The following is a 27343-nucleotide window of genomic DNA, read 5'->3' on the forward strand; positions in this document are numbered from 1 at the left end:
GCCTGAAGTATCCTTAATTGTTGCTGCAATAATAACACGGGCATCCTTTGGCTTGAAACTGCATTCTCTGGCTTACACATCTTCAATTCCCATTACTAGCAGGATAACTGAAATTCTTCAGCAATCCCATATTTGTAGCAATTTATTCTAAATCGTATTACTCGAGGGAGAACTATGCATAAGAGTTTTGAATAATTATTATCTTGCTGGAAATGTGCAAAGATTTAATTCCAAAATGGTTCTTAGAATGATATCCTTAATGAAATACATACTGTTGACATCCTGGATCATTAGTTAGTATATTTTTGAATATTTTCAACCTTTCATCTTGAGGGAGTTGTCTGGCACATCTCTGTCCTGATGTCCCTACTCAACTAGACAAGAACATCATTGCTGTATTTGTATACAATGGATCCTTCAATGCTATCTAACATAGAACTTGAAAATAATTACTTTTGCGTATTACAGCTCCCAGAATCCCACAGCTGTCATGGACAGCAATGATGACACTGGAGGTCCCTGAGAGTTATAGTCCAAAAAGTAACTTTCCCACAGAGTTAGATTTTTATAATATAGTAACAATGGAATGCCGTCAAGTCAGTTCTGATGTATAGTGATCCTTTTCATAGCTGACTAGGTAGAGAAATCATTTACCGTTTCCTTCTTCAAGAGGCACCTTTGGACTGTGCAGCTTGCCCAGGGCTACACAGGCTGGCTCTACTCACAGGAGGCATTGTGAGGAACTGAATTCCCCCAAAGCACTGAGCTATCCAGCCAGATGAGTTATAATATGGCAGTAAAGTTTTGACTTAACTGTACTCACCATAAAATGTAGTGAAATGAAATCATTTCTACTTACTACTTTCCTTCTGAAATGTAACTTTGTTAAATCTTCATTGCCCAGAAGGTAATTAATTATAGGTAACTGAGTTATAATATAGTAGCCTGCAATGAATTAATTTCTGGAAAATGAGCAATTAACAAAGTTATAGTTCAAAAGCAAAATAGCACACAGAAATGATTTCATTTCACCAAACATTATCATGAGTAGCATTTAAGTCAAAATCTTACTGGTTCCCTTTCAGGGGTCACATACATTGCTGTGGCAAATAGTAACTAACTGATGATGGACCTAATCAAGTGTCAGTTGCATTCTTGCTATGCCCCTGGTTTAATGTCCAGCATGTGTTCCAACACCTCATCGATTAGCCACAGTTACTGCTACAACGTACACAATCCCTCCACAAACACCAATATGAGTTTGGCCTGCATTATCAACAAAAAGTTGTAATGTTATACAGACTAACATTTTCTAATTACTTTCAGATATGCATTTAAAAACATTTTAGAGACATTTTCATATAATTTTTTATGCCATGCTCTCATCTACCCTTGGTTTTCTTCAAACAAATGTAATGGAAAAACAAACAAGCAAACAAAAAATAACGAGCAGCATGAACAATATGGCAAGTTACTTTTTCGATGTTTTAATAAGTTACAAGAATGAATACAACGTTTCCTCTCCAACACTGTAACAAGTAATGAAAATGAATTAACTTTTTGAAAGTAACTTTCCAACCTCTGCTTTTCCAGGCACTGCTTTGAGAGCGGTTTCCTCCATATTAATGAACCTCAAGTGACAATGGAAATCAACATAACTGAGATCTCCATCAAAGTTGTGCTGTTTGGTCCAAAGGCAGTTTGTAGCAATTTAAGAGAAAATGAGAAATTATTTTTATTGCAGCTACCAGCTTAGGAGTCTCTTTAAAATATTTTAAGTCATGTGTGATATGGTGCCTTATAACATGACTATTTTATCCATATTTATTTATTTATTTATTTACAATATTTTTTAGCCGCACCATTGCCAGTGGCTTCCATATAATGTGCATTTCCTTCAGACCCATGCATAATGCCAAAGATGCTATTTATTTCAGTCTCCCTTTCTTCCTCATGTCTTGGTCTGGAGTTGAAAAGGCACCCTTCCCATATAAATCAGCTCCCATTGATTTGTTAATGTGTTCTGCATGTATCTGCTTCATATAAACATATCTACCATATTTTTCAGCAGGGTCCCACGCTCATGAAGTGTGCAGGATGGCCCAAGCTTAAAGAAAGAAGCAGCTGTTCACTATTTATTTTTATCCTCTTTGTTAGATATATAGCCATGTACCCCATACATTACATACCATCCTTCCTCTGTAGTTAATCAAGCGGGGCTTTTCAAAAACGATCATTCATTCATCCTGACTGCATAGCATTGCTTATTTCATCAAGCATATGTGATCTCAAAACTTGATACTCTTCTGAACGGTAACCCTAACTCTGTTGTTTCTAAACCCGTCTTTGAGCTTGCAGTTTTACTGATATAGTTTTTTCCAAAAAGATTTTTTTTTTTGTCATGGTATGGCCTAATAGAGAAGACCACTGGCAGAGTATAAGCAACATAATTAATAATTACATGCTGTTAAGTCAATTCTGACTTATGGTGGCCCTTTTCTGGGTTTTCTAGGTACAGGGTACTCGCAGAGGTTTACCATTCCCTTCTTCTGGGAACATTCTGAGACTGTGCAGCTTGACAAGGTCACAAAGCTGGCTCTTTACCCAGGAGACACATCAGGGAATTGAACTCCCAACCTACTTCATTAAAGCTATTCAACTCTAAAGAAATAAGTGGCTGATTGTCAGACATGGTGTGGACTCTTTGCACAGCTTTCAGGAGGAGTTGGATCCAGACGTAGCCATTCTTGGATCTCAGGACCTAAAATCAATGGACCAAATTAGTGTTGATTGACTTAATTCTCATTTATTCCAGTGGGTATATTTTTGTGAAAACCTATCTATTTTTAATGGGTGTGTGCCATGGTTATTCACAGACTTGCTTTTAATGTCTGGAGGTGGTAGGTGGTTTGTCTCATCTTGTCTTTCAATTGTGCGTTTGTGGCCAGAATCCTATTGGGTATTTATACTGGCATGAGGGCAATGGCATATATTTCACCAGAAAATTGCTGCTAGTTGAGTGGCTCCTTGTGCTCCTTGTCATGTGCCAAGTGGGACAAGATGAGGAATGCCAGCAGCAACCCATGAACTAGCAGCAATTTGCCATAGCCATTTTCTCCGGCCATTGACAATAGCCAACAGGATCCTGGCAAACATTATAATGTGTTCCATTATATTTGATATGATGACTTGTAGATGTATCAATTATGTGGGCTGTCTTGAGTTCCAAATGGGGGTGGGGCAGAATATGAATCAAAGAAGGAAAGAAAATGACCAACTGCAGATCCAGCCCTAGCAGATATTGTAAAAAGCTGCCAGTTTGCTTCCACTATTCCGGGGCTGTGTCAAATGCCACAGGAAAAGAGGAACAGATTGGCAGTTTGGGGGCAAAGAAGCAGCAATGTCTACCAAGCATTTCAGAATCCACTCTTGTCTTGTGCAGAACCTGGAAACTACTTTTCAGGACTGTAGCTCACAGGATTCCATCAGCTAGAAATGCTGAAGTACACTTCCTAGCTCTAACTTTTCATTTCGTTCCTACCTCTTTGTGGGAAAGTCCAGAAGCATGCTGCTTTTTTTTTTTCTGTTGTTGTTCTGCACTGTCAAGTCACATACATCTGACTCATGGCAATCCTAAGAGGAGAAATTTAAAGGGTGCCTTACCAGCACCAACTACCAACAGCACATGGGTTTCTATGGCTGGGCGATGATCTGAACCCGGGTCTCCTAAATCCGAACCCATCACTTTCTTTCTTTAGTTTCTGCCCTGACTTTCTCCCTATAGAGGAATTCAAGGCAGCTTACAAATAGTTTTTTTAAAATACTAAAATAATGGCAAATAAAAAAAAATCATGTTATTAAGAAACAGTTAAACGTGGTAATTTTTAAAAATACAACATAAAACTCTGCTAAAACCAGTTTTTTAAAAAAAACGCTCCTCCAAAAAAGATGAAAGAACCACTCTCCCTTTAAAATCCTTTCCTCAGCAGTCGTTTGCATATCAAAAGCCTGCCTGAAAAGGACAGCCTTTGCAGAAGAACAGAAGGGAAGGGCCAGCCTGGTCTCCCATGGAAGGGAATTCCATACCCTGGCAGCAGCCACTGTGAAGACCCTTTCCCAGTGTTCTGGACCAAGTAACTGTGAAGGTAGTGTGATCAAGAGAAAGGCCTCCCCTGAAGAGCTTAAAGGCTGGGGAGACTGGCATGGAGAGATCCGGTTTCTCAAATAGCCTAGACCCAAATTATTCAAGGCTTAATAGGTCAAAACAAGCAGTTTGAATTCTGCCTGGAACTGAACTGGCGGCCGGTGAAGCTGTTGTAACAAGGATTTTCTGTTCTTCCCTATGCACTAAACCACACAGATCTTTTTCTGCCTGTCCACATTGCTCGACCAATCCAGGACTAGAAGATCCAGTGATTATTTCCTTATGTGATTGTATAATTCCTTCTTGGTGTCACTCTTATCCAGTCTTGAGTCTAGCATCCCAGATGGAAAATTCCTGCTTTGACAAATTCTGCCTCTGAAAATTTATATTCAAATCTTTTCTTACTTTTCACAAATCCCATCATTCTGATTTAACACAGCACATACAGTAGTTGGAATCATCAGGGTTGCTTCCGCCCCCCCCCCCCCCCCCGACGATGCCTAGGAGCAGCTTTGCATTGTAGCACATGATGCTCTTAAAAATAGTAAATTACAGGTTAGAGGTGAAGTGCATTAAAGTACTCTTAGGCTATATAGAAAGTGATTCTTAAACCAACATGAATTGCTTTAATTATAAATTGGCCACAATATGGTCCAGATTAGCAAAGCAGGGCATGAACAGATACTTGCACATTGCTTAGGATGTAATCTTCTTGTTGCAGTTTCAGCATAATCCTTCGTTTGATTCTCTGGGGTTTATATAGGATGTTACTTGTAGTAGTAACTACAAGCTGTCAGTCTGGGGTTTAATGGCTGTCAGTCCAGCCATTAAAATGTAATAGCCATCAATGGAATAATCTGTCAGGTTCTTTTCCCCCCTGCAGTTGGATTTTTCACAAGTCCTTTCTCAAGTTCTTTCCATCCCAAATACAAAGAAATTTGAAAATTTTGGACCAGTCTTCAAAACCTGAGAGGGGGAAATTGTCCTCCAATTTCACCAACCAATTTCAATAGATGCATTTTTCTCAGCATGCTGAGAACTACATTGTATCTGCCTCCTATATAATGAGGAGCATTTGAGGCGGAGGAGGGGGAAGAGTTGGCAATCATACCTCAACACTAACATCATCGAATACACAGGGAATCAAAGCCAGACTTTTAAGAGTTAAGTCCTGAAAGTTGAGGTGGATAACTTCCAGTTTCCATTTCTTCCACATCTGGATCGTTAAAATCCCAAATTTCTTCCATCTTAAATATGACTAGATTTACAAATGTTGGCAAATTCTTACCAAGAACAAATTGAAATGAAATTCTCACTCATCCTCCATAATAATCCTTGTAATATTAACTGTTGACTACACACTTTGAAATATAAATGCCATTCATTATTTTGTAACATCACATCTCAGACATAGTAAAAATCTGATGAGGCTTATATTGCTGATAGTTTTTTAAAAGAAATTTTCGTAGGTATGTGGTAGTACAGGTGATGTTGCTGATAAAATGTGATTTTCTTGTTAGCTAGCACCACCAATTAAGTCTGCTGTGCACAATATGATTATGCAGCTGGTATAAGCATCGACTGGAAAATTGCTGTTATATCACTAGTGACAAAAGGCATAATGCACCCCAAAATAATAAAAAAACTTGCAGAACCCAAACAGATTAGATTAGATTAGGCATCCTTCAGTCTCGAAAGATTATGGTAGCGTGCTCTGTATGGAGGACTTGGAACAGCGTCTAGTGTGGCTGAGGAGGCCAATTCGAGAGTGACAATCCCTTCCACACTGAAGACAAATCCAAGCTGTCCCCTGTCCAGCTCCCTGGTTTTGCTGCTTTTGTGACTGCCTCTTTGCCTCGGCCTGCTGGACAAGGGTCGCTTCAAATTGGGAGAGGCCGCGATGCAGTGCCTGCCTCCAGGCTGAACGCTCAGATGTCAGGGTTTCCCATCTGTTGAGGTCTATTCCTAAGGCCTTCAGATCTCGCTTGCAGACGTCCTTGTATCGCAGCTGTGGTCTCCCTCTGGGGCAATTTCCCTGCACTAATTCTCCATACAGGAGGTCCTTTGGAATCCGACCATCAGCCATTCTCACGACGTGCCCAAGCCAACGTAGACGTCGCTGTTTCAGTAATGTATTCATGCTGAAAATTCCTAAAAATTCAAATATTTTATATAGGAGCTATCTAATTGCTTATGGGAAGCCAATAAGGTGGACATGTGTACATTAGTCACCTTCCACTTCTTGTTTCTCAAAATCTGGAACTGAGAGGCATCATGATTCTGATATATATCCCTCATGGTTAGTAGCCACTGAAAACTCCATTCTACCAATTTGTCTAATCTCCATTTAAAGCTATCCAAACTGGCTGCCATCACTATATCTTCTGTTAGTAAATTAGATGATTCATTAATAGGGAGAATGTATATCTAGATCTACTGATAGATTATGGGATGACTTACTGTAGATCATCAAATATGTTCATCTTTTGGCAAGTGCAGACCTATCTCAATTTTTCCATTTTTGAGCAAGTTAATTGAAAGGGTAATAGCTGAGTACTTGCAGGTGTTCTTGGAAAAAAATGATATCCAGATCCATTTCAATATGGTTTTAAACCACAGCATGGTACTGAAACAGCACTGAACACTGCACTACTATTTCCTAAGGGCAGGCAGACAGCGGGAGTGGATCTTTCTGTGGCCTTTGAAACCATTGACCACAATATCCTTCTGGTAAGGCTATCGAGTTCAGTGATTAGGGCCTTCATCCTCTGGATCCAGTCCTACTTTACAGGCCAATCCCAGATATTAGTGCTTGGGGACATTGTATTCATCCCATGGGACCTCTACTACAGAGTAGACCACCTCCCCAGTGCTCTTTAACATTTATGTGAAATTTCTAGGAGAAGCCATACAGAGATTTAAGGGTCACTGTCACCAGTATGCTGCTGGCATGCAGCTCCATCTCTTCTTTGCTTCATCAGCAGGTGATCCTGACTAGGTCCTTGAATGCTGCCCAGCATCAACAGTGGCTTGGATGAGAGTCAATAAACTGAAACAGAATCCATATAACATAGATATATTGTTAGGAGGATTATCATACTGGTTACAGGGAAACCTACCTGGCCTCGATGGGATTACACTCCCCTTGATAGATCAGGTCTGCAATTTGGGATTATTCCTGGACCTGGCACTCTCAATCAAGGCTGAAGTATTAGCCATGGCCAAGAATGCCTTTGATCAACTATAGTTGATTGCCCAGTTGTTCTACCTGGATAAAAAAAGTCTAGTTACTGTGGTTCACACATTGGTAAGCTCAAAAACAGACTACTGTAATGCTGTCTATCTAAGGCTTCCCTTGAAAGCAAAATGTGGCAGCCAGACTGATTTCTGAGATAAATAAATTCATTCATACATTCCCAATCTTGGCATGCCTTCATTGGTTCCCTGTCAGCTTCCATGCTCAATTCAAGGTACTGGTTATGACTTAGAAAGCCCTTAACTGTTTAGGACCTCTATATTTGTCAGAACATCTCTCCCATCAGCTACCTACTCCTCTCAGTTTGTGTTGCTAACCATGTTAGTTGTTCCCACACCAAGGGAGGCCAAAAAGGTGATGGAAAGGAATTGGGCCTTTCTAGTGGTGGCTCCCAGTCACTGGAACAAGTTGCCAACTGAGATACACCAGGCTCCTTCCCTCCTTATGTTCAAGAAATTGCTGAAAACATAATTATTCAAAGCTAATTTCAATGACTCATCCTCCAAAATGCTAATAATTTTAATGTTTATGTTTATTTTCTTCTCTCTTTGTATGAATTTTAGACCTATTGTTCTTAATGTGGGGCTTTAATTTTAACCTGGAAACTGACCAGAATAGGAATGGGGAGTAATGAGGTGGTCTATAAATAAAATAAATGTAATATTCCTGCTGATTTAACCCATCTCAGAGATCACCTGCCCCTCCACAATTCCATTGTGCAATGTAAAAACATGCTGGGGGGAGGCAATTATATTATATAATTATAATAATGGATGTTTCATTAATATATATTCCTCTCTGTCTCTCTCTCTCTCTCTCTCTCTCTCTCTGTGTGTGTGTGTGTGTGTGTAATAAAATCCAGCATTGTCTAGCCAACATGAGAATATGTGGAGAATTTCCGCAACTGTAGTGAAATAGAAAAAGAAAAATTTCCAACTTCTGGGAAAACCTTTCCCTAAAATGCACAACAACCAGTCTTTGATGGTACCAGCATGTCTCTGATTTCTGATTCTGATTCCCTTTTTCTGATCTCCTAAAAGAAAGGAAATAGGGAAAGTAAGGAAAGTGCCAATATTTTGTGACAATGTATGGCTCTTTCTTTTTCCCTTAATTTTCTTTCCCCAGATTCCAGTTGTCTATAGCAGTGGTCCCCAACCTTGGGCCTCCAGATGTTCTTGGACTTCAACTCCCAGAAATCCTGGCCAGCAGAGGTGGTGGTGAAGGCTTCTGGGAGTTGTTGTTCAAGAACATCTGGAGGCCCAAGGTTGGGGACCACTGGTCTATAGAATACAACTTCTCCGGCATACTGGGCAGCTCAGTGGTTTAGGTCTCTGGCTGTGGAGCCAGAGGTTGGGAGTTCAATTCTCCAGTGTGCCTCCTTGACCTGATAATCCAGAAGGTCCCTTCCAGCTCTGCAGTTCTAAGATTGACTATGATGGTGATGAGAAGGATGACGATGATGCTCTGGAAATTAATTCTACAGTGTCCACCTACTGCTGACCCATCCCTTTGAAATTAATTGAGTTATTCATCTACCAAGAGCCTATGGGTCTTGTTGGATTGGGTTCTGTGTGAATTGGCCTACACACACACACACACACACACACACACACACACACACACACACACACACACACACACACACACACACACACGTTACATCTCCAGACTGCCAAACGTTTGGCAGAAAAGGTAAAGGGCATTTGTAGTTGTGGTCTGGCAGAGACATAGACAACCAATATGTTTTTTTATTGGACTAGCTTTCCAAAGGGGGTGGGGGGGAGAAAGAAAGAATATTTCAGAAGGGCTTTAAAACCACTTCTACACAAATTGAGAGCTGTGTGTGGAAGAATAACAGGGATAATAGCACTGGTCAGGGAATAATATTGAACTTTAAACTTCAGCTCTAATCAACGTCCAGTTACACACTCACTAGGTGGTCTTGGATGAGAAAAGTGTTCTTTGGCTCCAGGGTGGTTCACACAGGAACTGATTAATGAGCCTTCACAGGGCGAGAACCCTCTGATTGACTGTCATAGCTTCTGGCTTGAGATCTATAATAAAGTGGCATTGTTCAATGTTTTAGATGAAGATTAAATGGAGAGAGCAAAGCAACCAGAAGAAAGCACTTACATTGTTGAAGAGTTTATAAGAACCCCAGCAGCCTCCTGTACTGTTTGGAAAGTGTACACCTTACAATTACACAACAAGAAGGGCCAGTCTTACTGACAGGCAAAGTGAGGTGGTTGTCTCAGGTAGCATAAGCTGAAAATAAAGAGCCTGTGAGTAATATTTATATTTTAAAAGTTGAAGAGGTGCTCCTGAAACTTTCTGACTCAGATGCTAAAAATAACTTGGCTGGCTGTGAGTGTTTTGCACCTTGATTTTTTGCTTTGGGGCTGGAGTGTGATTGGATGGATGTGCCACTCCGCCTCAGGCAAAAAAATGACTTGAGGGCAGTCCAGGCAACAGGAGTGTCACTAATATACCTGAAAAGTGGGAGAGATTGAATTTTGACATCTCAGTCTTAAAAGCAAAACCAAGGCTGATGTTTCAGATTTGAATATCCTCTTTCGGACTAGCAATCAGCCTGAAGAAAACACAAGTCATGGGCCAGGGTGTGGACTCACCTCCCTCTATTACCATCTCCACACAAGAATTGGAGGTTGTTCATGACTTTGTGTACCTCGGCTCAACGATCTCTGACACTCTTTCCCTAGATGTCGAGCTGGATAAACGCATTGAGAAAGCAGCTACCATGTTCCATATGCGTTGTCTCCGACACATTTTTTGTATCACCTGGCAGGACAAAGTTCCAAACAGAGTAGTCCTAGAACGAGCTGGAATTTTTAGCATGTATACATTACTGAAACAGCGCCATCTATGTTGGCTTGGGCATGTCATAAGAATGGCTGATGGTCAGATTCCAAAAGATCTCCTGTATGGAGAATTAGTGCAGGGAAATCGCCCCAGAGGGAGACCACAGCTGTGAAACAAGGACATCTGCAAGCGGGATCTGAAGGCCTTACGAATGGACCTCAACAGATGGGAAAACTTGACAACTGAGCGTTCAGCTTGGAGGAAGGCGGTGCATCATGGCCTCTCCCAATTTGAAGAGACCCTTGTCCAGCAACCTGAGGCAAAGAGGCAGTCCCAAAACCAGCAAAACCAGGGAGCTGGACAGGACAATTGTATTTGTCTTCAATGTGGAAGAGATTATAACTCTCGAATTGGCCTTCTCAGCCACATTAGACGCTGTTCCAAGTCCTCCATACAGAGCACGTTACCATAGTCTCTCGAGACTGAAGGATGCCTACATTACATCCTCTTTCTCTCTTTCTTTCCCACAGTATGAGGGGCATTTGCTAAAATCGTCTTTCCCATTGTATGCTTACAAAACCCTCACCGACAGGGTGAACAGGAGGGGAGGATTCTACTCCCCTCCCATCAACTCTTCAAGGACTCTGTTCTGTATTTGATTTCATACGCTTCTTTGAAAAGCTGGTTGGCTCAAAAATGTAAAAATAATTAACAAAAGATCAGTTCTCAGATGCAAGTTGCTACTCACATGGAGGGTATAATGCTTTGGGGGAACAACATAGCCAAGTTTCAGAACTGGAGGGCAGGTTGGAAACAATTCCTAACCCAGTTATGAAACACTGAGCTTATTAAGAGCTGAGGTAACATCGCTTTGAATTGCATCTCAGCTCATAAATAAGCTTAGATGGTTCTCAGTTGTATGCTACCTTTTTTTCCAGCGGCTGCAGGAGAGGAGAAAGAGGTGGAGGGAAGTTGAGAAAAGCTACATCTCAGTCCTTGAAAAATGGACCTGCACAAACAGCAAAGACAAAATCTAAAAACAAGGGCAGGTGGCACTTCTATTGTGCCATTAAAATCTCACATACAGGCTAGCTTCTTCATCAGGCCTGACATTACAAAGTTGGGGAGGAGGGGTAAGAAACAGAAAAGCCCACAAAACATCCTTGTGGGATGGTGGGAACAAGTTACTTTGTTTAAAGGTGGCTTCAAAATGTTGTCTGCAGAGTTTATAGTCAACAGGAGGAGCAGGTTTTGCCTCAGGCAATGCAGATTCCTCTGGCTTAAATATTGTTGCTTAATGTAGTGTGTTGCATTAGAATAGGCCTGTTAAATCAGTGGGGATTCAGTGAACCAGCTCCTCTGTAAATTCCATCAGATGAAATAAGCGTACTGTAGTGATGATTTACCTCACTAAAGTAAGTCACAACTAGACTAGGCCTATTTGAACTAATGGAGTTTATAGAGGAGATAACTCACCAAATCAACATTGGTTCAGTGGGCCGCCTTGAGTGCGATTTACTATGCTATGCGACAAGATTTCAGCCAGTGTCTTTCTCAGTCTTGGTAGACAACAGATTATCAACCACTCACCATCCTTCTCATCATGATATGATTTGTTGTTGTTCAGTCGTTAAGTCATGTCCGACTCTTCGTGACCCCATGGACCAGAGCATGGCAGGCCCTCCTGTCTTCCACTGCCTCCCGGAGTTGGGTCAAATTCATGTTGTTAGTTTCGATGACACTGTCCAACCATCTCGTCCTCTGTCGTCCCCTTTTCCTCTTGCCATCACACTTTCCCAACATCATAATGGTCTTTTCCAGGGAGTCTTCTCTTCTCATGATATGATAACACTTTCCAAGTACTGTACTTGAAAGACAGTCTTACAGAGGAGGGGAAGGATCTGTTCTTGATCATCTAAGAGTGTGGGGCACATAATAATGAGCTCAAGCTACAGGAAGCCAGATATTGGCTAAACATCAGAATGGTCCAGTGTTGGAGGTATTCAAGAGAAAATTGGACAACCATCTGCCAGATCTGCTTTGATCTGGATTCCTGCATGGAGCAGGGGGTTGGACTCAGTGGTCTCATCGGCCCCTTCAAAATCAATTATTCTATGATTCTATGACTCTGTGATTCATCTTCTATTTAAAAAAACTTCTGTTTGAATTGAGTAATATGAGAATTGTAGATTTCTCATAAACCATGACATACTCAAACTTGGTGTACATTTTCTTTGATATTTTATATTATTGGAGTACCAAGTGGACTGGAGTTGTGGCTATTAAATGGGAATGAATATATAGATAACTAATTGTTTTCTTTCTCTGTTGTGTTTTACTTACTGAGCTCAAAATGGTGTTTGCTTCTTCTTTACACAGAATGAAATATTTCTGTTTCTTAATGATATCCTGTTTGGTATCGATATGCCAAGAAAAAAAATCACTTATGTCTATAGTCACAGATGAACAATAAATTTTCCCAAATATATTCTATATATAGATATATAGATCTTATTGGTAAATCAATATTTTGTGAGTGTATTTGATATTATGATGCTCCTGCACACCAAGAGATGAAAGGTTTGGTTTATGTCAGTGTCATGTTTTAGCCTATGGCTAGAAGAAAATAAGTAACCAGGTGCTGCCCTGATGATTTGGATGACAATCCCCATAATCTGTGACCATTGACCATGCTGGCTGTTGCTGATGGAAGTTGTAGTCCAAAACATTTGGAAGGTACAATCATAGTTTGTCCTGTGCTAGAGAATAGGTTGCCCTTAGCTAATTTAGACTGCTATGTAGTGCGTGAAGGATGTGGGGTTGTTGGAGTAGCATAGTTCTGAATTATCAAGAACGAAGTATGGTGATCATATTCTTTCTGTCTTTCACTAATTGTTTCCTGATAAAACACGGATGGCAGTAATCATTCTCCTTTAACTAAGTCACAGGCTGTCAATTTATACGTATAGCCTTCCTACAAATGAGTGAAGGTTTTCATCCAGATTCTACTTAAGGGAATGGCAAGCCTCCCACTGAGAGCAAGGGTTCTGGGCTGGATGCAAAAATCTACTAATAATGTGCCATGCACAGAGCAGATGACTGTTGTTCAATTCTCACATTGGGAAAAATATCACCAGTTTAACAAGTAAGCCATATTTAAGACTGGGATTTTAACATTTATTGCTGTACCCAGAGTAACTAAAAGTGTATATTTTGCACATATTCACATGTGTACATGTATTCAGAAATGCAGGTTCATGTTAACTGATGAAACATTTAGGACCTACAAATTAATTCTTACAAAAAAGGGGTGATGCAGTTTTTGAAATGCAAACACAATTCTACATCATTCTGGTTTGATGATTTCATAGTATACGCTGCTTAATTTGAGTTCTACATTTTGAAAATAGCTCTGCCATGTATGCTCATTCTTTTTCCAACTTTTGTTTGTGTAAACCATATGCAGACCACTTACAGCAAGAGTATTAAATCTGTGTAAAATGCATGTCGCTTAAGAACTTGTCAGAAAAGAAGTTATTTGTCTGAGGGAATCTAGGGTATGTACTGAAGGGGAATCCAGAGTTGCTATTCAATTCAACCTGTGGGACAGCCCACACGTCACTCCTGTCAGTCATTTTAGAGCTCTAGTGCAGGAGCCTATGACAGGACAGGAGGGGCGGAGTCAAGAGAACTGGGTGAGACAGAGAGTCAGTTAGGGAGACGATTGTGAAGTGTTGAGACAAGTAATTGGAAAGTTGGTGTGTTAGAGAATATAAAAGAGTTAAGAGTAATAAGAAATACATAGACAGTCAGAATATATTGAGACCTTGATTAAATGAATGAATACCAGCAAGCTTACATGTAATCAAATCCACATTTATTAAATGAATATTAAAAGGACATCAATGATTTTTCTTCTGTGATTTACCTACCAAACCATAAATAAACCTTGTTAAATTTGGCAGCAATGGTCTGAGATTCATGACTGGTACAGTGAGGGTAATACCCTCTGGTGGCAGCATAAAAGGGTAAAAAGAACAAGTCATGTCCAAAGGTGGACCTGTGAGTGTGAAAACAAACAGGGAACACTGGGGGTGTGTGACACTATTCAATTCTATGAATGCAGAATTTAATGCAGGGTGTAAAAGAAGTAAGCTGTTTTAAAGTTGTAATTGTCTGCTTGGATACAAAAATAATTCCATAGTTGCAATTTCAGAAGAGGTAGGCATGCAAGTCTGTGCTAGCATATCAGGTCTGGGGTAGTGGACTTGTTCAGGAAAGCTCACATTAAAATACTGTATAGCAGTTAGTCTTTACAATGCCACAATATTTTTTGTCTTCTTTATTTTCTTTTTCTTATTTGAAAATAAGTTCAGTAGAGTTGTAACTGTCAGTTTTGGTACCCTGAGCAACCATCACTGTCTACCACCCACTCTGCTATGATGCATGGGCCCCTAAGACAATGTAAGGAGAGAATGGGATGCCCACCAAAAGGAAAGTGCATGCTTTTGTGGGGGGGGGGGGAAATAGGGCCAGAGCTTGTTGCTCTTTAATTCTCTAATATTCATCAGAAGGTTCTAAAGTTTGGTGCCCTGGGGCAAACCCCAGTTGCTCACAGCCTTGACCTCCAGTCCGTGAATTCAAGCTTAAGGGAAATCTCTTTGCTCACCTTCCAGAATAAATAAATAGAAAGAAACAGGTTCTGTCATTGTTAACAAAAGGAGATGGAGTTTTGAGTTTCAGTTTGTTCATTTTGAGCTGACGGCCAGAGTGTGCCTAGCTCTCAAAGTCTGCCAGCCAGCACTGCAAGTAATGAAGATAGCTTGGGAATTCTGGGACCTGTAGTTCAAAAGGGATTTCCCAAGCTCTGTTGATGGCAAAGAGACCACAGAGACCTTGGGATTGTTGTAAGTAATGGGTAGCCATGTGCCATGGGTTTATGGGCAGATGAAAAGGGAATGGAGGATTTTGCCTCAAGGTAAAAATTAATCTCCAAGGGAGTGACTATAACTAAAATCCATAGTAATCTATCAGCATATTATGCCCAAATAATGTTGGGAAAATTGAAGCCTTGCCTGCCTTAACACTGAGGGTCAATGAGAGTGGGAATGACTTCATTCTTACAGTATTTACTGCTTGCCAATAAGTTGATTGATAAAGCTTTTCCCACCTCTCTCAGCCTCCTCTTCCAGTTTGTTCATGGTCCTTTGTTTGTTGATTGTTCTCTTCTTCCCACCTTCAAGAAGAAAACATGAAGCCTGGAACATCTTTTTTTCCCCTCTGATCATAAGGAGACCTTTGGCAACAACTTTTCTTTCATCTAAAGAGAGTGATTTAAAAATACTACAAAATGGCTGATCTGTATGTCCCAAGGGAAGGCTAAATCTTCATGCTTTCTAAGTTTTTCTTCTTTGTATTCTGCTAACAAAAGAAATAACCAAATTCCTAATATAAACAAGTGCTTTAACCAAAAACAACAACAACAAAAAAGCACAGTAGATAATGGCTGAAACCCTGATTCTCAGGCTTGCAAGTTGCATTGGAGTAAGCCCATTGAATGAGTGGGAATTCAGTAAGTCAACTTTTATGTAAGTCCCTTGTATTCAAGTAGGCCTACTCTAGTTGTGACTTATGCTAAAGAATGGGCCCATTTGAATCAATGTAACCAGAGAGCACAGTGGCAATCTTGTCAAGATTGGAAGAACAGCTGAAGAGAAGCTATGTGCAAACTATATGCTAATCTTAGAGAAAGTACAAAATCTGTAAGTATTAGCAGCAATAAGCAATGCTGCCTTTCTTAGAGTACTGCTCCCAGAATCCCACATCCATGCTGGCTGAGGGATTCTGGGAGCTATAGTCCAAAAAAAAGGCAACATTTCTCTTCTCTGAATATTTGATTGTATGACATCTCAGTTGGAACTATGTAACAGTAGCCCCCCAAGGTTGGGAAAATTATTTTCCTTGGGCTCTCCATAGCATTGCAGCTAGAAAATTTCATGACCCACTTAATGGATGGATGGATGGATGGATGGATGGATGGATGGATGGATGGATGGATGGATGGATGGATGGATGGATGGATGGATGGATGGATGGATGGATGGATGGATGGATGGATGGATGGATGGATGGATAAATTGGAAGACTAGGACCAGAAATGGATGAGAAGAGGTAGGCCCACTGTACGTAAGTTCTGAAAGGTAGCAATGTCACAAGAAACTAGGATATATGCCAGTACCGCTCATTTTAATGTATATAATGGCAATTAGACATAAGTTAAATCTAATCTAGTTATCATTATTTGGAAATATTCTGATATATTTTTTTTAAAAATGGGCTGGTATACACTCTCAGTCTACATTTGCTTCTCATCCTCTGAATTTTCAAAATGATCCATTTCAGTTTCTGGGAGAACCCTTGAGCTGTCTTGTGATCATGAGGCACCTCCACTCAGACAACAATTGCTTACCTGTCTGCAGGTGACAGTTGTCAATATCCTCCCCCACACTGTAGGCAGAGGTGCTGCTCTTCTCCCTCCAATGCCTGTTGCACTACTATTATCAAGTGCCTGCGAGAGCCACCCCCTCCACAAAACCTTGAAAGGGAGGCATACTTTCTTTTTCTCTGAGCTTTAGCATTCACAGATACATCTGCCACTTGGCAGAACAATTAATACCTCAAGGTTATAGAGGTTCAGCTACTCCTGGGTAGAAGGCAGTAATGGGAACATGGTGTGTTCAGAGCATATTAGGGGGGCATCCACCAGGAGTTTTTCTGAATGGCAGAAAGCAGATTCACATCACCTGTTTGCTACAGCCATGTTCCATTCAACGGACTATGAATGAATACTTCCAAGTGGTCATGTGAAACAGGCTTGCATCGCTGGTGATCCCTAGCACATGTGCAGTCAATCAGTGGCAGTTTGATCATTGCTATAGCTATTCGCTTTTCTCTTGGTGTGTTAATGAATTTTAAATAAAATTTTAAAACAAAAACAAAACATCATGTATCTAGGCCACTTTTTCTTTTTTTTTAACAAACAAAATGTAACTGAATCTTACAGTGACAAAAAAGATGTTGATCTGCTGACACACTCATCCATAGCTCACTTATTCAAAGTCATTGACTAGTTTTCTGCTGTTCTTTTAGAAGTGGGCGCAAGACAAGGTTGCAGGGGTTTTGGTCTCTGGCTGCAGAGACAGGGGCGGGGAGTCCAACTCCTCACTGTGCTTCCTTAACAAGGGCAGGCTGTGATGATCCATGAGGTTTCCTCCCAGCTGTGCAATTCTAAGAATACATATGATTTTGGCCTCTGCAGAAACTTGATAATCTGGACTCAGAGGGCATTAAGGTTCACTACATGTGTTTCAACATGCACTTCCCATGCAGGAAGTATTGCTGTTGTTTTGGCTGTCAATAACCACTATTGTATTTATTTATTTTCTCTAAGGAGCTCAAAATCCCATGGGTATATCCTGTTGAGCAGCCATGACTTAAACCCAATTGCAGAGATTTTCAGGCATTTAAGAATTCTCCTCCCCATTTCACAGCTCCCAAAGGCTTCCTCATGACAAAGCAGATCCTGAAGAATCCCAGGAACGGGGGGGGGGGGGGGGGAGAGAAGAAGAGTAGGAAGATTTCAATTCCCCTGAAATGGTTGGGGCATGGACATAGTTGATGACATCGTCACAAGTATTCATTGAGCAACAGTATTCGGGCCATTGTTTTGTCAAGTAAGTAGACTCTAGATCAGTGGTTTCCAACCTTGAGTAACCCAGGTTTTCTTGAACTGTAATTGCCAGAAGTCTTCACCCCCAGCTCTACTGGTCAGGATTTCTGGGAGTTGCAGTCCAACAACATTTTGGTTACCCAAGGGTGGGAACCACTGGTCTAAATGATCTATTCAACAAAACACATCCTTGCAGGGGTAGATTGTAATCTCTGACCATATGGTGTATCTATGATATGGTACCATAATGGTCAGTTATATTTGTGTCTGTACAATTAATGAATACAATCCTCCTGCCACATGATATTATATCCTCACATACCATGATAAAAACTCCTGTCTGTTTTCAAATTCCCTGTTGGCTAGATCATTTTGGAATGGCAAAATATCTGAGTGTTGACATTTCTCTCTCACCTCCCTCTTTCCACCCCTTTCTCTTTTGCCCCACTCCAACACTTTGCTTGGAATGAAGACCCACTTATTGCTGCCCCCAAACCATAAATTTAGCCTTGGGGTGTGTCAGTTTTATTGCAGACTGTTTAAATCTTCACAAAAGATCTCTTTTACTCTGCAAATCCTATTTAAACATTTCTTACCCCCATCTGTCCTGGCTTTAAGATCAATGCTTTTTTATAGGAACAGTCTGTCATTTATAGGAACAACGTGCCATTAAAAGTCAGCCATTTAAATCTCTAAAGGACATCTTTTTAAATATATATTCACATACCTTGCCTCCCTTCTCTTCCTGATATGAGCCAATATTTCATGTTCATAAGTGTGAGATCATTCCGGTCATTCTCAACATTTTTATTTTGGCTACTCCAAGTTTAGTTTAGTTTGATTTGGGCTAAGGAGGAATGATAATGAACTGTACACAAGCAGCAGTGACCTCCAGGATAGTTCCACAACTACAGTCTCACTACCTCAGTATAGTCCCTGTATTCTAACTCAGCCATTCTCAACCCTTTTTTTTCTCTTTTTTTGGCCGTGACCATAAACATAATGAGAAAGAAATACAGGCTGAATCGGGATTGTATGAGTTGCATAATGCGCCTTATATGGTGGTGTGTGAAGAATTCTTTTCAGTACAGTATGTGGTCCTGTTCAAAGGTGCCAGGGCCCCAGTTGAGAACGGCTGATCGAACTCATTCAAACTCATATGTCTGAAGAAGTGGGCCATGTTCCATGAAACCTTACATTAAAATATAGCAGTTAGTCTTTTAAATGCCACAACATCCTTGTTTGTTTTTTTGTTTTGCTATGTTTTAATTTTGTTTTGTGTTTCTGGAGGAAATGCTTGCAGAGACTAACATAGCTACAACTCTAAAAATTATTGGTACAGCTACGCTTCCAAGTCCTTCCGTATTTTTTTTAACTTTTGTTATTCTGTGGGCCGAAGCATATATTGAGTTAACAGTCTCCTGTCCCATACAGTTACAAAACAAGTCACCCTATTTTCATACCAACATATAAGATTACACTATCTATATAACACAGTGGTTTAGGTTTCTGGCTGATGAGCCAGAGGTTGGAAATTCAATCCCCAGTGTGCCTCCTGTGAGTACAGCCAGCCTGTGTGATCTTAGGAAGTTGCACAGTCTTAGGGCACCTCACACACACACACACACAAAGAAGGAAATGGAAAACCCTGAAAAGGGTTAACATAAATCAGAACTGACTTGATGGTACATAACTATTATCTATATTTACCTCTTTCCTCTTCTTTTTCATTTTCCATTCCTCATTATAATATCAGCTCCCACAGGGGTTGTCATGCATATTGTACATCAACCTGAAATTCTGTATAGATTATCCATTTTTCTGATGAAGTGAACTATATTCCACACTTACAAAAAGGTAATGCTATTAAGCTAGTCCTTAAGATGCCACAAGGTTCTTTGTTGTAATTACTGCAAATTCCCCAAATAGGATGCTCATCAGATGAGGTGAAAACAGTCCCATCATCTTCAGCGGCTGACCATGCTGGCGGAGGATAACAGATGTTGTCTTTCAGCAAAACTGAAAAGCTGGCAAAAGTTCTCTTTTTCTCTCTCCATTCACAAACACAGGAATTGATCTAGGGAAAAAAGCAGGAGAGAGTCCCAGTTTTTATATCTAAAGATGTACATACGTATATGAATGTATATTTAGAGTATATTCACACAAAAACATTTAAAAGTATTTGACAGTATAATAGTGGACATTAGATATACGTATGAAGAGGGAGAAAAACCTGCGAATAAACACTACAATCCCCTTCCAACCCATTAAACAAACCAACTACAGTACCAGCTTTTCCAGCCAAAGATAAAGTCATTTTTTCAGTGCTTACCTGTCCTCGTCCTCTCTTGCCCCTCCGCCCCCCCCCCCCAGAGACCCTGAGCATTTGGCCAATGCGAGCAATGGACCCTTGAATCAGTGCACCCCGTAGGATGAGTCGGCCCCAGCCCGCTGGTCTGACACTTCCTCGCTTTTGCGCGCCGCTGATCCAGGCCAAGATGAAAGAAGATCGGGGCATTGGCTCTTCGCCTGCTTCCAACTTGTCCGTAACGCAACACGGAGGCGCCGCCCGAGGACATATTTGGTCCTGAACTCCCACTCTACGCACACGGCAACCAGGAGGAAACAGAAGTGCTTGCCCTGATCCATCTTTAGGCAGATTCGTGAATCCACTTCTTTCGGGGCTGGCAGCTTAGGGCAGCCTGAGCATTCCGCCTCCGCCCCTCGCCAGCCCCCGCCGTTAAACGGATTGATAGCCCGACTTTGGACATACAGTACTGCGTAACAACAGGCATCTAATGATGTCCGAGCATTAGCGTTTTTGGGCTCTGCCATGAGCATTTATTTTTAATTTTGTTTTGTTTTGTTTATAAGCTGCCTTTCTCCTCACAGGGATCCAAGGCGGCTCACAACAATTAAAATCATTCAACAATAACAAGTTAAAAATGCCACACAACGCTGTATATTAAAAACAATTAAAGATTGGTCAGGATTCAAAATAACTGCGAAAACATTTTTAAAACATTTAAAAATATCTATTTTTTTCAAATAGAGCGTTCCCTAGACAGTTATTGCTTATAAGCCTGTCTGAAAAGGAAGGTCTTTGCCTGAGGATGGAAAGGCAAACGGGAGGGGGCAAATCTGGCTTCCGGGGGGGGGGGCAGCGTATTCCAAGGCCGGGGAGCAACCACTGAAAAGGCCCTCTCTAGTGCCCTCACAGAACGAGCTTCATTCTCGCTGTAAAGACAAGACAGAGCGAAAGAGCCCCGCCGCTCAATCACTCAGAAGCAGGGAAATGGTCGGGTGCTCCCCCGGTGCGAATTGCAGCCGGCTCCGGATCCCGGCTTCCTTCGTCCAAAATCCAGCTGGTCCTTCTAATTAATGGTCCTCGAGCTGGACAGTGGAAAGGGGTACCTGACTAACTTGCTGCTTATCTGTGGCGTGTGATGCCTGCGGTGAGTAATGCTGGAAACAGCGAGCAAATACCTTTACTCGCCCCCGCCCCGGTAACCAACCCCGCTCCAAGTTTTACGCACTGTTTGGATAAATGAGGAAAAGTCCTTGCCACCTATGAGCTCTCTTCCCCTCTACCCCGAATTTTCAATTTGTTGCCCTTTCTTGTAAATCAATGAATGAATAGCGGCATACAGCTTTACTGCGCTATGTGTTTCGACGTCTGCACACACTAGACAACTTGACAGTATTCCTAAACTGTCGTCTTTCTTAGCCAGAGTTCGTGAAAGGTTTGTGTTGTTGTTGTTGTTGTTGTTGTTGTTGTTGTTGTTGTTGTTGTTGTTGTTGTTGTTGTTGTTGTTGTTGTTGTTGTTGTTGTTGTTTTACTACAACTCCCCACAGCACTAGCTAAGGGATTCTTCTGGGAGTTGTAGTCCAGGAAGAAACTTTCCCTAACTCTGCTCCTCGTCTAGGGCGCGTTATTTCTCCGGAGTCCGACGCTACCGAAGCGCCTTTCCAATAACCCAACGGCCGAGGGCTCGACTAACGTTGGGCGTCCCTTTCCCCAGCAGAACCCATAGCCCAGAAGACAGTTTCCACAGCAGGGAAAAACACCATATCGCCCCATTTCCTAAATGGCAGCCAACCCCACCCGGCAGGTTGCCCGGTCTCACGTGCGAGATATTCCCCGACCTTGTTTTTTTTCCCCCTTTTTCTGGGGCAAGGCTCTCGGCCTCGCAGCCACAGAGCCGATCCAGGGCACACGTATTGAGGAGCTGCCCTCGGGATGCGTCCTTATGTGTCTTTCCTCGGGGCAGATTCTAAGGCATGTGGGAACCGGACAAGGCGCGCCTCCGCGGGCCGAAGACGAGAAGAGCCATCGGTCTCTGCGCTCCTCGGGCAGGCTGGCGCTCCCAGCTCTTGCTGGTGGCCGAGTCCTTGCGCGGCTGTGTTTCAGCGAACCTGGAAGATCTGGCCGCCTCGCCTTGGAACGGAAGGTTAGAGGCCGAGACTCAAATCCCCTCCCCACCCCCGCCTCCCCTGCCTCACAGATTCTCCGAGAAACTGCTGCAGTGTTCAACTGAAGTTAACGTCCCACCAAACAAGATGCCCCTAGACACGCATGGCATTAAGTCCCCCCCCTCCCCCGGGTGGTTTTCTTTCTTCACTTTTAATGATATCCTCAAGTTCGTCCCATCGCGACCCCCTCTCTCTGTACCTGGGCTACAGTGAAAGCGAAGTTGGTCGAATTCGCAGTTATTTTTCAGTGTAACAGGAGCGGGAGTTAATACCGAGGGATAATTTATCCGGAGGCTCCGGAGTAACCACTCTGTGAACCGACAAAGGGACTCGGGCCTTTTAGCAAATCAGCACCCTTTAGACCTGCATGGAGCCGTCGGGCGCGTCCGTAAAAACGCAATGCAGGTGTGCCAGGAGAAAAAAAAAAACAAGCCTTGCAAGTAAGCAAACACCGTAACCACCTTATGTACGGTTTTGGTTTTTTCAAAGGCCTTTTGAAGGAGGTTTTGCTTGGTGCAGCTCGTTTAAGTTAGGAATGGAGAACGTGGGGCTGAACTGCACCAGGTGGGGCTTGCAGGCCAGTAATCTCTTGAGGGCCACAGGCTGTTCACCCTTGTTCCAGATCTTTCCTAGCTGCCTTCCCACATTTCCAGACTAGTTTCGATATTTCCTAAAAGGGCCCACCCCCACCCCCATATTAACCAGTTCTCACACGCACAAACAGGGCGCACCGAGGAAGCTCATCTTTCCGGCCTTTTTCCTCTGCCCTTCCTTCTCCAAACGTGACTCCGAGAATTTAGGAATGCGATATGGGCGCCTAGATGCCATATCGCGCCCTGCGGATGCCGCTTAATCTCAACCAAGCTGGGCCAGTTATTCTACATCCTGGCTTTAAAAAAAAAAGCTTTCTAAGCATGCATGAATTGCAACGGAGATTCCGCGGAACCAGGTTAAAGCCCTCAAATCAACTCATTGGGTGTCAGAATGGCACCCTAATTCTGCTCCCCAGCCCTTACATTCGCCAAGAACGACATCCAGGGAAGGAATTCACTTCTGGTTAAATGGCGTAGGCGTGAAAACCCACTGACTAGTTGCGCAGCGGCCCGCTAACTTCGGATTCAACTTATTTCCAACTTGAATAAACAGGAGGATGCACCAGGAAAGCTGGGGGACAGGCGAGGTGGGATTCTGAAAGCAGGTTTCTGGCGGAGTATTTCATCTCGAGCTTCTGTCTGCAGAGTCACCGAGGCCATTTTCACACGAACAATCGTTTTGTCTTGGGGTATTTTTTTTTTTCCTTCAAGGAAAGATGTTGCTCCAAAAGAATAGGCGGTGTGGGATCGCTGCGGCTTCGGCGTTTCTGTTTCATCGGCCCCAACTCACCCACCGCTCCTCTGCATGGATCGAGACCTCACGTTCCCGACTGTGAGTGCGAGGGGGACGTGACTCTCGAAAGGGCCCCATTCCCTGAACCAGACAAGGGGCCCCGCGCTTTTCTTCCTCGCCACCTGTTAACCGGCCATGCGCTCGCAGGGGTTCAGCCAACCTTCGAGTGTTTAGAAAATACCTCCTTGGGCGAGAGGGGAGGTAATCAGCGAAGGTTGTGTGTATTTTAATTCCGCATACTTATGTTCCTAGTCCTAAGATGGCACTGCAAGCAAATTATGCACTTGAAGCCTTTGAAAAAGGCACGATTTAAAACGAAATACGTATTAATTAGTATCCTAAATGGCACTTTAATGTGCTAATATTGAATCTCCGCTTTAGAAGCGGCGTTGACTTATTATTATTTGAATGTGCTCCCTCTCCTCCATTGAACATTCCTGCCGTCTGTCTCGCGTGCTGGAATTCACGTTGGAGGTGGCTGGAATTTAGCGAGGGAAGGAGAGCGAGAGAATGAGAGGAAAGAAGGAGAGAAGGAGCAAACACTTAGAAGGCGACTGGGAAGAAGAGGTCAAGTTCATCTTGCAGAGCTTGGGGCTGTTAGACAAAGGGGCTGGGGTGAGGCATCGAGGTCGGGGTCCCCAAACCGCTTCAACCAGGTTGCCTCTGGACAGCACTGGAGCCGGCAGCCGACTTCCTAAAGGATCGCAGAAGGCCCTGGAACAGCCTGCGTACGCGACCGTCCCGTCGCTCTGACGGCCTTCGGGATAAGAAGTGTGGGGGAGGCCGCAGAAGGTAAACACGGAACGCGTCTTGACCAATCAACGTCCTGAACAGGGAAAGGATATAGAGACCTCCTGGAAACTGACCAGTGATGCTACGCAGGAATGTCCAGCGACTATTCCTTTCCTAATAGGGGGGTCGGCGGGGGTGGGCGGGAATCACCCTGCCATGGAAACAATTCAATCATATTAGCAGTCGTGACAGGAGCCGGTAGAGGGTATACAGGTATATCCTTGCACAAATGGGCCACTCCCTAGGTGCTCAAATAAATATAAAACAGCATGGCTGGATCCTTACTTCGTCGCTATGATAGCTATTTCTGCTACTGGGAAGTTCATCAGTCACCAATAATTTTATGTAGGAGGTGGGGGACAAGGAAGGAGCCTCCCTGAAGAATGTGGGGACTGTGAGCACATTGATCCCTCGCCACGGATCCTTCTACTCCGGAATCACTTTTAGCTTGCTTCAGATTCTGATACTGTACAAGATACCGAAGGTTTCCTGTTTACAACCCGCTGGGCCTCCAGCAGCAAGAAAGAGGTCCCAATCCCTTTGAAAGCAAAGAACGTATTAGCATTGACTTCAATGGGACTCGTACTTGACCAGTGCGCGTGGCAAGCAAAGCGCTTGGAAGCCATGCCGTCTGGAGTTATTACAACAATCCCGTTAGGTAGCGCAGCAAGCCGTACATAGCATACTGTGAAGAGCAGAACGGTGGTTAAGGGAGGAGGGGAAGGGACACAGACACGAGGAAACGGAGATTGAATTCTGCCCTAGGAAGACTTCAGGTAAACTGGATAAAACAGAGCTTCCGTCTACCTCCTGTGCGAAAACTCCTTCTTGTTAAGAAACGCGGGCTTTCTGGAGAAGTTATTTTAAAATCCATTTGAACGGAAAAAGGAGAAACGATGCCGTGTGTGTGTGTGTGTGTGTGTGTGTGTGGAGGAGGTTGGGATCATGGAAAAATCCCTGCATTGAACACTGGAAGTTTGAGCACGGCTCCTCTAGTTTTGCCAACTTCCTTTAAGAAAACATGAGACTCGGTCCATATCCCACTGAAGAGAGGGACGAAAGGAAAGCAAACGTACGGATTCCAGTTTATCCGGGCTTCATCCACTGTTGGAACATTTGTCCTGACAAAAACAGAGGAAAAAGAAAAGCCCAAAAACCCAGCGAAGGGTGCTAGAACGTTTTAAGCAGGAATCCCAACTGGTGTCTCTAGAGCCATTCAATGAAGGGCGCACGGAATGCCTAGAAAGATGCCAAGCGGACTCGGTCAGAATCAGTAACCACACACTCTCCAGTCCTTTGAGTTATTCTAGTTTCACCTACACACGCGTAAGCACACACACGTTGAAGATATTATTGGGCGGAAACTGTACGCGTGTGATAAAGATACTGTTACACCACCAGCAGTCCCCAGGTTACTCTCAAGGTGTTTGTTCTCCATTTCGCTGGATTCCTGCCTGCTGGGAAGAATCCGTTTCCAACCAGCGGCCCAGAAAAGCGAGCTCCAAGGGAGAGGTCGCTGGACGGGCAGCCTGGGAAACCCAGGGGGCTAACCCGGTGGGTACCTTTGCGAAGGAAAGCGAGGAGAGGCGAAGGCCTGGCCGTGCAAAGCGAAAACGAGAGAACAAAGGCGAACGGAGGAAGGCGAAGAAATCCGGCGGGCCCTCCAGGGCGAAGCAAGGAGGGCGTCTGCGGGGTCGGGGAAGGGCAGAGGGTGGCGGGGGACATTTCAGACAAACCGAGAGAGGCCAGGGCAGAGGGGGAGAGGCCCGGCAGCTGAGTGGGCCAAGGAGAAGAGCGCATTCACACGGGCTTGGGATCAGAGTCCCGTGTTTGTGCCACAGCCGTGTGGAAGGAAGGCAACCGAGAACGGCGGCAGGCGATGCACCCCGAAGCAGGAGTCATTTCGTTTGGAAGAGCCTCGCAGGGCGGAAGGCTTTTCAGGGCGAGATTGCCGTTTCAGGACCCAGCGGGGTTGGGGGACTGTCGTCCCGGTTTTCCGGGGAAGAGTGGCACGTGGCCTGCAAACCAGGGCACTGGTTGTGGGGGGGGGGGGACGACCCATTCTCCAGAAAGCACCTGGGAGGGAGATTTGCACTTGGGGGAAGCGCCCGCGCGCGCCCGAGCCCACGTCAGGTCGAAGGGAGAGTATTTCACTGTTTACTTTGGGCGACATAAAAATGTCTCTTCCGTAAAATTGGGCCGCGAGGGGGGGGGGTGTTCCGAGTTTAGAAGCGCTCCCATGAAAATGCCGACCTGAACGGAACCGCCCTCCAAATAGAAGGCGTAATGCCATGCCAAACAGAAGCAAAAGTATAATTGCATGGAAGGACGCAGAAGAGGGTAGTAGTGGCAGTAGGAGTTGGGGAACTCTTTGGGGATAGGCAAATCTATATTTCAAAAGCGCCAGATAGAAACGTCATGTCCGGAATTCAGATAAACAGACACCGGCGATGTTCATGTTTTGTTACGGGTCGCCAATTCATATTCGGCGACACTAGTAGGGCTTTTAAGGTACGTGAGATATTTTAGGCGTGGTTTTACCATTGCCATCGCTCTCCGAATTTCCACTGCGAGCAGGGATTTGAACCCAGCTCTCCTGAGTCTTGATCTGTCACAGTCGGCTACACCACACTTGCTCTCTTCCTCCCTGAGGAGGGATTTTTTTTTTTAAAGGGCTGAGTGTTGCGGCTATTCATAATTGAGAAATAAAATAAGACAGTATTATCAAATGTGATTTCAGACG

The 27343-nt window shown here is 43.3% G+C and overlaps 1 long non-coding RNA gene across 10 annotated transcripts in view; it reads right to left on the reverse strand.

Moving 5' to 3' along the window:
• Positions 1-1882: 1882 nt before the first annotated feature.
• Positions 1883-27343, reverse strand: part of LOC110075349 (uncharacterized) — a 32898-nt gene continuing 7437 nt past the window's right edge. Inside the window, exons 2-7 of one of the 10 annotated variants that reach the window (XR_013543176.1) lie at positions 19660-20026; positions 15391-15641; positions 12564-12629; positions 9334-9454; positions 3542-7193; positions 1883-2761 (exon numbers count right to left, since the gene is read on the reverse strand). This is a non-coding gene — a long non-coding RNA (uncharacterized LOC110075349). Of the gene's footprint in view, positions 2762-3335; positions 7194-7218; positions 8434-9333; positions 9455-11810; positions 12136-12563; positions 12630-14080; positions 15642-19659; positions 20027-27343 lie in introns of those variants that run through there. The other 9 variants (XR_013543175.1, XR_013543173.1, XR_013543178.1 and 6 more) reach the window with 9 other exon arrangements.

Source organism: Pogona vitticeps, chromosome 3, assembly GCF_051106095.1.
Source record: "Pogona vitticeps strain Pit_001003342236 chromosome 3, PviZW2.1, whole genome shotgun sequence".
NCBI lineage: Eukaryota > Metazoa > Chordata > Lepidosauria > Squamata > Agamidae > Pogona > Pogona vitticeps.